Source organism: Ascaphus truei, chromosome 17, assembly GCF_040206685.1.
Source record: "Ascaphus truei isolate aAscTru1 chromosome 17, aAscTru1.hap1, whole genome shotgun sequence".
Taxonomy (NCBI): Eukaryota; Metazoa; Chordata; class Amphibia; order Anura; family Ascaphidae; genus Ascaphus; species Ascaphus truei.
This window is the reverse complement of record NC_134499.1, coordinates 40,941,573-40,950,390: the sequence shown is the minus strand read 5'-3', so window position 1 is coordinate 40,950,390 and position 8,818 is coordinate 40,941,573.

Here is an 8,818-nt window from a genome sequence, read left to right as displayed (position 1 = left end):
GCGAGAGAGTGCGAGCGGAATAGTGCGAGTGCGAGCGGAATAGTACGAGCGGAATAGTGCGAGTTCGAGCGGAATAGTGCGAGTGCGAGGGGAATAGTGCGAGTGGAATAGTGCGAGTGGAATAGTGCGAGTGGAATAGTGTGAGTGCGAGCGGAATAGTGCGAGTGCGAGCGGAATAGTGCGAGTGCGAGCGGAATAGTGCGAGTGCGAGCGGAATAGTGCGAGTGCGAGCGGAATAGTGCGAGTGCGAGCGGAATAGTGCGAGTGCGAGCGGAATAGTGCGAGTGCGAGCGGAATAGTGCGAGTGCGAGCGGAATAGTGCGAGTGCGAGCGGAATAGTGCGAGTGCGAGCGGAATAGTGCGAGTGCGAGCGGAATAGTGCGAGTGCGAGCGGAATAGTGCGAGTGCGAGCGGAATAGTGCGAGTGCGAGCGGAATCGTGCGAGTGCGAGCGGAATAGTGCGAGTGCGAGCGGAATCGTGCGAGTGCGAGCGGAATAGTGCGAGTGCGAGCGGAATAGTGCGAGTGCGAGCGGAATAGTGCGAGTGCGAGCGGAATAGTGCGAGTGCGAGCGGAATAGTGCGAGTGCGAGCGGAATAGGAGGGTTGCAGAGCAGATAGTATAAGATTTCTCATTTCACCCCGAGCCTTTACCTATGGTTTCATTGCGATTTTCTGTAAGTTGCATGTTATGTTCCGCCCCCACATTGTACTGCACTGTGTAATATGTTGGTGCCATATACAAGACAATAACAGTCCTTTCGCTGCCAGAGAGGCCTGCAACGCATTCCTAACGGGGTTACGGCGGTAAAGCGAAAACACATTGCAACCAAGGTTAAAAAAAGCATCGAGCTGGGACGGTAATGTGCGCGGCGGTAATGTGCGCGGCGGTAATGTGCGCGGCGGTAATGTGCGCGGCGGTAATGGGACGGTAATGTGCGCGGCGGTAATGTGAGCGGCGGTAATGTGCGCGGCGGTAATGTGCGCGGCGGTAATGTGCGCGGCGGTAATGGGACGGTAATGTGCGCGGCGGTAATGTGAGCGGCGGTAATGTGCGCGGCGGTAATGGGACGGTAATGTGCGCGGCGGTAATGTGAGCGGCGGTAATGTGCGCAGCGGTAATGTGCGCGGCGGTAATGTGCGCGGCGGTAATGGGACGGTAATGTGCGCGGCGGTAATGTGAGCGGCGGTAATGTGCGCGGCGGTAATGTGCGCGGCGGTAATGTGAGCGGCGGTAATGGGACGGTAGTGTGCGCGGCGGTAATGGGACGGTAATGTGCGCGGCGGTAATGTGCGCGGCGGTAATGAGACGGTAATGTGCGCGGCGGTAATGGGACGGTAATGTGCGCGGCGGTAATGGGACGGTAATGTGCGCGGCGGTAATGGGACGGTAATGTGCGCGGCGGTAATGTGCGCGGCGGTAATGGGACGGTAATGTGCGCGGCGGTAATGTGCGCGGCGGTAATGGGACGGTAATGTGCGCGGCGGTAATGGGACGGTAATGTGCGCGGCGGTAATGTGCGCGGCGGTAATGGGACGGTAATGTGGCGGCGGTAATGGGACGGTAATGTGCGCGGCGGTAATGGGACGGTAATGTGCGCGGTGGTAATGGGACGGTAATGTGCGCGGTGGTAATGGGACGGTAATGTGCGCGGCGGTAATGGGACGGTAATGTGCGCGGCGGTAATGGGACGGTAATGTGCGCGGCGGTAATGGGACGGTAATGTGCGCGGCGGTAATGGGACGGTAATGTGCGCGGTGGTAATGGGACGGTAATGTGCGCGGTGGTAATGGGACGGTAATGTGCGCGGCGGTAATGGGACGGTAATGTGCGCGGTGGTAATGGGACGGTAATGTGCGCGGCGGTAATGGGACGGTAATGTGCGCGGTGGTAATGGGACGGTAATGTGCGCGGTGGTAATGGGACGGTAATGTGCGCGGTGGTAATGTGCGCGGCGGTAATGGGACGGTAATGTGCGCGGCGGTAATGGGACGGTAATGTGCGCGGCGGTAATGGGACGGTAATGTGCGCGGTGGTAATGGGACGGTAATGTGCGCGGTGGTAATGGGACGGTAATGTGCGCGGTGGTAACGGGACGGTAATGTGCGCGGCGGTAATGGGACGGTAATGTGCGCGGTGGTAATGGGACGGTAATGTGCGCGGTGGTAATGGGACGGTAATGTGCGCAGCGGTAATGTGCGCGGTGGTAATGGGACGGTAATGTGCGCGGTGGTAATGTGCGCGGTGGTAATGGGACGGTAATGTGCGCGGCGGTAATGTGCGCGGCGGTAATGGGACGGTAATGTGCGCGGCGGTAATGTGCGCGGTGGTAATGGGACGGTAATGTGCGCGGCGGTAATGTGCGCGGTGGTAATGGGACGGTAATGTGCGCGGCGGTAATGTGCGCGGCGGTAATGGGACGGTAATGTGCGCGGCGGTAATGGGACGGTAATGTGCGCGGCGGTAATGGGACGGTAATGTGCGCGGCGGTAATGGGACGGTAATGTGCGCGGCGGTAATGGGACGGTAATGTGCGCGGCGGTAATGGGACGGTAATGTGCGCGGCGGTAATGGGACGGTAATGTGCGCGGCGGTAATGGGACGGTAATGTGCGCGGCGGTAATGGGCCAGCAGTAACTGTTGGGTCTGAACGCAGCATTTCCTAATGATTACCCGGCTCAGCTCTGACTTCCTCCTTCCTTTCTTCTCTGCTTTCTGTAGCTTGCCATGTGCAGGGGAAGGAGTGGCCAGCCAGAGTCTCCCCTCCTCCTCCCAGCCCGAGTCTCTCCTCCCAGCCCTTGTCTCCCCCCATCTCCACCTCCCAGCCAGAGTCTCCCCTCCTCCTCCCAGCCTGAGTCTCTCCTCCCAGCCCGGGTCTCCCCCCCATCTCCTCCTCCCAGCCAGAGTCTCCCCTCCTCCTCCCAGCCCGAGTCTCTCCTCCTCCTCAAGAGGGGTGTTTTGGTTTGAAATCGGGTTGATTGTTTTCTAACTTTATTTCACTTGATATATTTGCTGTGGAGACTGTAGGGGAGCACACTGTGTGTTTTGTAGGGAGTTTGGGGTTTATTTTGGTGTTTAAAACCCCGTTTTTTGTTTTCACCCAGAGGCTGCAGTGATTCAACCCAGCACAGCTATGCTCTGACTGGGCTGTTAACTGCAGCTTCAACCCCTATCCCCTCCCCCACCTAATCCCCTGTCCCCTACCCCACCTAATCCCCTGTCCCCTCCCCCACCTAATCCCCTGTCCCCTCCCCCACCACTTGGTGCAGTATTCCTAGATTTTGCAAAGGCTTTTGACACAGTTGGTCATGCTATCCTGCTTAACAAACTCCAGAGCTCTGGAATAGGGAAACATGCTTTAAACTGGTTTCAGTCCTACCTATCAGGAAGATCCCAACATGTGTCCATCTCAGGCTCTAACTCCAACCCCCTGGATATCACCTGTGGTGTCCCGCAAGTCTCTGTTCTGGGGCCCCTACTCTTCTCAGTGTTCATTAATGATCTTCCCACAGCTTGTAAGGAAGCCTCAATACACATGTATGCAGACGACACAATCCTATATGCACACAGTCATAGCCTCTCTGACCTTCAACACATACTTCAGTCTGACTTTTTGAGACTCGAAAACTGGATTTCCCAAAACAAACTGTTTTTAAACACTGACAAGACTGTAACAATGGTATTTGGGACCAAGACTAAATTCTTAAAGCTTCCAGCGACACAGCTCCATATTAGAACCAACGCTAACACCACCATAACCCCTGTCACTAGTTTTAAATACCTGGGTTTATGGTTTGACTCCCACTTAACATTCGGGATGCACATTAATACCCTGACAACCAAGACCTATGCCAAACTAGGGGTACTTTACAGGAACAAATCCTCCCTAAGTCTCCTGGTCAGAAAGCGTATCGCACAGCAGATGCTAATGCCAATTATTGACTATGGAGACATAGTATATGGCTCAGCTCCTCAAACCCACCTTAGCAAACTTGACACCCTCTACAATTCAATTTGTCGTTTTGTTCTCCAATGCAACTACAACACACATCACTGCAAAATGCTCAAAGAACTAGATTGGTCATCACTAGAGTCTAGGCGCAAAGTTCACCTTTCCTGTCTCACCCTCAAATACTTTCTGGGCAAGCTACCCAGCTATCTGAACAAGCTCCTCACCCCTACCACTTGCAGCACCTATCACCTGATATCTGACTCCAAAAGACTGTTCATGGTCCCGTCCAAATTATGGTCCACAGGCCCTGAGGATAACGGGCACCTAAGGGTACCGCCCATTGTTGTACAGCTCAAACAAGGGGCCCCGCTTCCCCGTAAACTGCAATACCCCTCTTTTCCCTGTGAAGAAACGCAACGCGAAGGGTGAACCTGATAAGTATAGAATGGTTCAAGATCTCCGAGCAGTAAATGATGCAACCATTGTACGATGTTTTAATAACAAATCCCTTTCAGATGACCCCAGAGGCTTCCAAGAATTTCACTGTTCTCAAACAGGGGGGAGATGTGCAGGGACACGTGCAGGGACACGAACAAGAACAAAACACAGTTGGAGTCTACCTACCCCATGATTGCTTCGAACTCATGAAGCTAGAAACTGCTCATCTGCCCACGCAGGAACACCAGTGAAACACAGCTCAGCCATACAAGCTCTGATGGACGCCCTAGTCCTTCCAAGCCATGTGGCCATCCTGAAGGTAAAGCCCATGGGAAACTGAACACAGAAGAAGCCAGAGGAAACCATCTGGCGGATGCTGCGGCAAAACAAGCTGCCAGCGGGATACGAGAAGTGGAAGATCGAGTGGACACGACAAGGATGGTTCCGTTAATGCAGAACCTCCCAGTAAATCGAGAATATCTGAAGAAGTTGCAAGAATCTGCAACAAAGGAAGAAAAGGAAAGCTGGAAGAAAAGAGGTGCATCGCCCCAAGAAGGAATTTATGAGTACAAAAAGAAACTTTGTCTGCCACGGGCACTGTATCATGCTGTGGTACAATGGGCACATGGAGCAGCACATCTCTCAAAGACTCTTATGAATGCACTGATCGACAAATACTGTGCGGCGCCTGGAATTACCCCAATGACTAGTAATTTCTGCAAATCATGTACAATTTGTGCAAAGTGTAACCCAGGACGTGTGGAAAAACCACCGCAGAAACACCTTGCAAGGCCCTTATACCCTTTCCAGCGTATCCAGATTGACCATATTCAGATGCCAAAATCAGGCCGTTTTGAATATGTGTTAGTAATTGTAGATATGTTTTCAGGATGGCCAGAAGCCTATCCTGTCACCAATCTCACTGCAAAAACAACAGCAAAAAAACTCCTGACAGAGGTGGTTTGTAGATATGGGGTACCTGAAGTAATAGAAAGCGACCAAGGCCCTGCTTTCACTGCTACGCTAGCTAAAGAAATTTGGTCTGCGCTAGGGACCACCCTTGCTTTCCACACCCCATAGCATCCCCAGAGTAGCGGAAAGGTAGAAAGAATGAATGGCCCAGGAAACAAATATGCCCTGGCCAGATAGTCTACCCATTGCTTTGTTCAGTGTTCGATACACCCCACGAGGGAAACATGCTCTATCCCCATTTGAGATACTGTTTGGTACTGCCCCCAAACTTGGTTGTTACTACCCACAGCAGTTACAGATGCAGTCTGATGTTTTGACGAAATATGTAACTGCCCTAGCGCAAGAACTAACCAATATGCATGGTCGAGTGTTTTCTTCTATTCCAGAACCAGATCTAGATACCGGGACTCATAGACTCGTGCCCGGAGACTGGGTGCTCGTGAAGAAATTTGTAAGGAAAGACTCCCTAGAGCCCAGATATGATGGTCCTTTCCAAGTTCTGTTGACCACAGCGACATCAGTCAAGCTAGCTGGCAAGAACACCTGGATACACGCCTCTCATTGCAAGAAGGTTCCAGCTCCCAACGAGGACACCTCAGAAGGAAAATGATGCTATATATCCTTTGCTTGTTGGGTCTAGGGGGGGCACAAGAGATTGCTATCACCCAACATGAAGGGGTAGTCACGTTTTGGTATAATTCATCCAATACTCATGTAGCTACCTTCTCCTTTGATTATTGTAATATAGTCCGCTGCCCCTCAACACATTGGCAATATAATCGATACAGCAATGTCGGTTTCAGGTCCACTTATATATGTGTAACGGATTCCTACTGGGGAGCAGTAGGATGGAACACGAGAATAGATTGGGGATACCGACCACAAAATGGTCTAACAAGGAAAGACAGGATGGCAAAAGATTCTTGCCCAAATAGGTATCGCAATAGTTATTATTTTTGTTTTGTTTGTGATTATTGTCTGCTGTGTTCTCCCATATTTTAAAAAGTTTATGACCAAAGCTGTTGACAATAGCACTCCTACCTTTTTTCTGCAGTCAGATAATAATACTCCACTCTCGGAAGATGGTCCATTTACTCCGTTACAGTCCCTCCCTGTTAAGTACAATAGTATAAATCCATAGGGACAGCATCTGACTTCCTTATGTGCAAAGTCTGTGGCAAGGGGGGTCATGGACAAGCCATGACTCGTCTAACGTACAGCACAAAAGAGTTCCCAGGCACATCTGGACAGATGAGTTAGGACACATCTAGGGACAGACTCAGAAATAGACATTTCAAGGGGGGACTGTGATGGATTGGATAAAATGCCTATTTCTTCATCTGTAATACTTTGCTATGATTCCTTACTCAAAATGGCTACCGCAGCTACCCCTCCCTTCAAGTAAGGAAGATGGCACCCAGGAATTCCATTCCAATGCTGATATGTTCGAAAACTACAAAAACAAGACCATAAATCATAACAACAAGACCATACAAGGACGAGACCTAACAAAGAATCACTGAGCTGTCTAGCTCTTTTGCATACAAACCCCCTCCCCTACAGCCCCTTTATATGAACGCAGGCTGTGTAGGAATAAAGTCAGACATTATCATACTGAACGTGTGTCAGCGTGATTTTTTCTCAGTGCACGCATTACCTACGTAGGAAAATAATCTGGACGGGGACAGATACTCTGTAGATGTTTTCATCTGATCAAAATTATCCAAATCAGTCCCAAGGCTCAACAAAGTATCCGGCCGCTCCTCCTTCTCTTACCGTGCACCCCAAAACTGGAACAACCTACCGGAGACTCTCACAGCCGCCACCAGTTTAAGTTCTTTCAAATCTAAGGCTGTCTCACATTTTAATCTGGTCTGTAACTGTTTCATTCGCCCATAATATATATTTTCTTTAATTGTGCATGCAATGTCTTGTATATAATGTATACCCTGTTCATTTATGTAACTGTATTTGTAACCATGTATTATTTGTCTTAACTCTGTGCCCAGGACATACGTGAAAACGAGAGGTAACTCTCAATGTATTACTTCCTGGTAAAACATTTTTATAAATAAATAAATCCCCTGTCCCCTCCCCCACCTTTTCCCCTGTCCCCTCCCCACCCCCTATCTCCCCCTCCCCACCCCCTATCTCCCCCTCCCCACCCCCTATCTCCCCCTCCCCCACCACTGCCCCTATCTCCCCCTCCCCACCCCCTCCCCCTATCTCCCCCTCCCCACCCCCTCCCCCTATCTCCCCCTCTCCACCCCCTCCCCCACCACTGCCCCTATCTCCCCCTCCCCACCCCCTCCCCCACCACTGCCCCTATCTCCCCCTCCCCACCCCCTCCCCCACCACTGCCCCTATCTCCCCCTCCCCACCCCCTCCCCCACCACTGCCCCTATCTCCCCCTCCCCACCCCCTCCCCCACCACTGCCCCTATCTCCCCCTCCCCACCCCCTCCCCCACCACTGCCCCTATCTCCCCCTCCCCACCCCCTCCCCCACCACTACCCCTATCTCCCCCTCCCCACCCCCTCCCCCACCACTGCCCCTATCTCCCCACCCCCTCCCCCACCACTGCCCCTATCTCCCCCTCCCCCACCACTGCACCTATCTCCCCCTCCCCCACCACTGCCCCTATCTCCCCACCCCCTCCCCCACCACTGCCCCTATCTCCCCACCCCCTCCCCCACCACTGCCCCTATCTCCCCACCCCCTCCCCCACCACTGCCCCTATCTCCCCACCCCCTCCCCCACCACTGCCCCTATCTCCCCACCCCCTCCCCCACCACTGCCCCTATCTCCCCCTCCCCACCACTGCCCCTATCTCCCCCTCCCCACCCCCTCCCCCACCACTGCCCCTATCTCCCCCTACCCACCCCCTCCCCCATCTCCCCCTCCCCACCCCCTCCCCCACCACTGCCCCTATCTCCCCCTCCCCACCCCCTCCCCCACCACTGCCCCTATATCCCCCTCCCCCACCACTGCCCCTATCTCCCCCTCCCCACCCCCTCTCCCACCACTGCCCCTATCTCCCCCTCCCCACACCCTCTCCCACCACTGCCCCTATCTCCCCCTCCCCAACAGAAATCATGGGGCCCAGGGCTAATGAAAGGAATGCCTCCCCCCCCCAACACATATAGCAGGCCCCCCCAACCCATAGCGCACGCCCCCCAACCCATAGAGCAGGGCCCCCCAACCCATATAGCAGGCCCCCCAAACCATAGCGCACTCCCCCCAACCAATAGAGCAGGCCCCCCCAACCCATAGCGCACGTAACTGGTTTCGTCTTCTTGTAATACGGAAAAAAACATTACAATGCAATCTGTTTATTTTAATATTTTCAACAAAAGACAAAGATACCCAATGCTAAATACAATGAGACAAAAGGCCTGGGGGGATTCAGTATGGGCCTGGGGGGGGGGGGTTAAGTATGGGCCTGGGGGGGGGGTTAA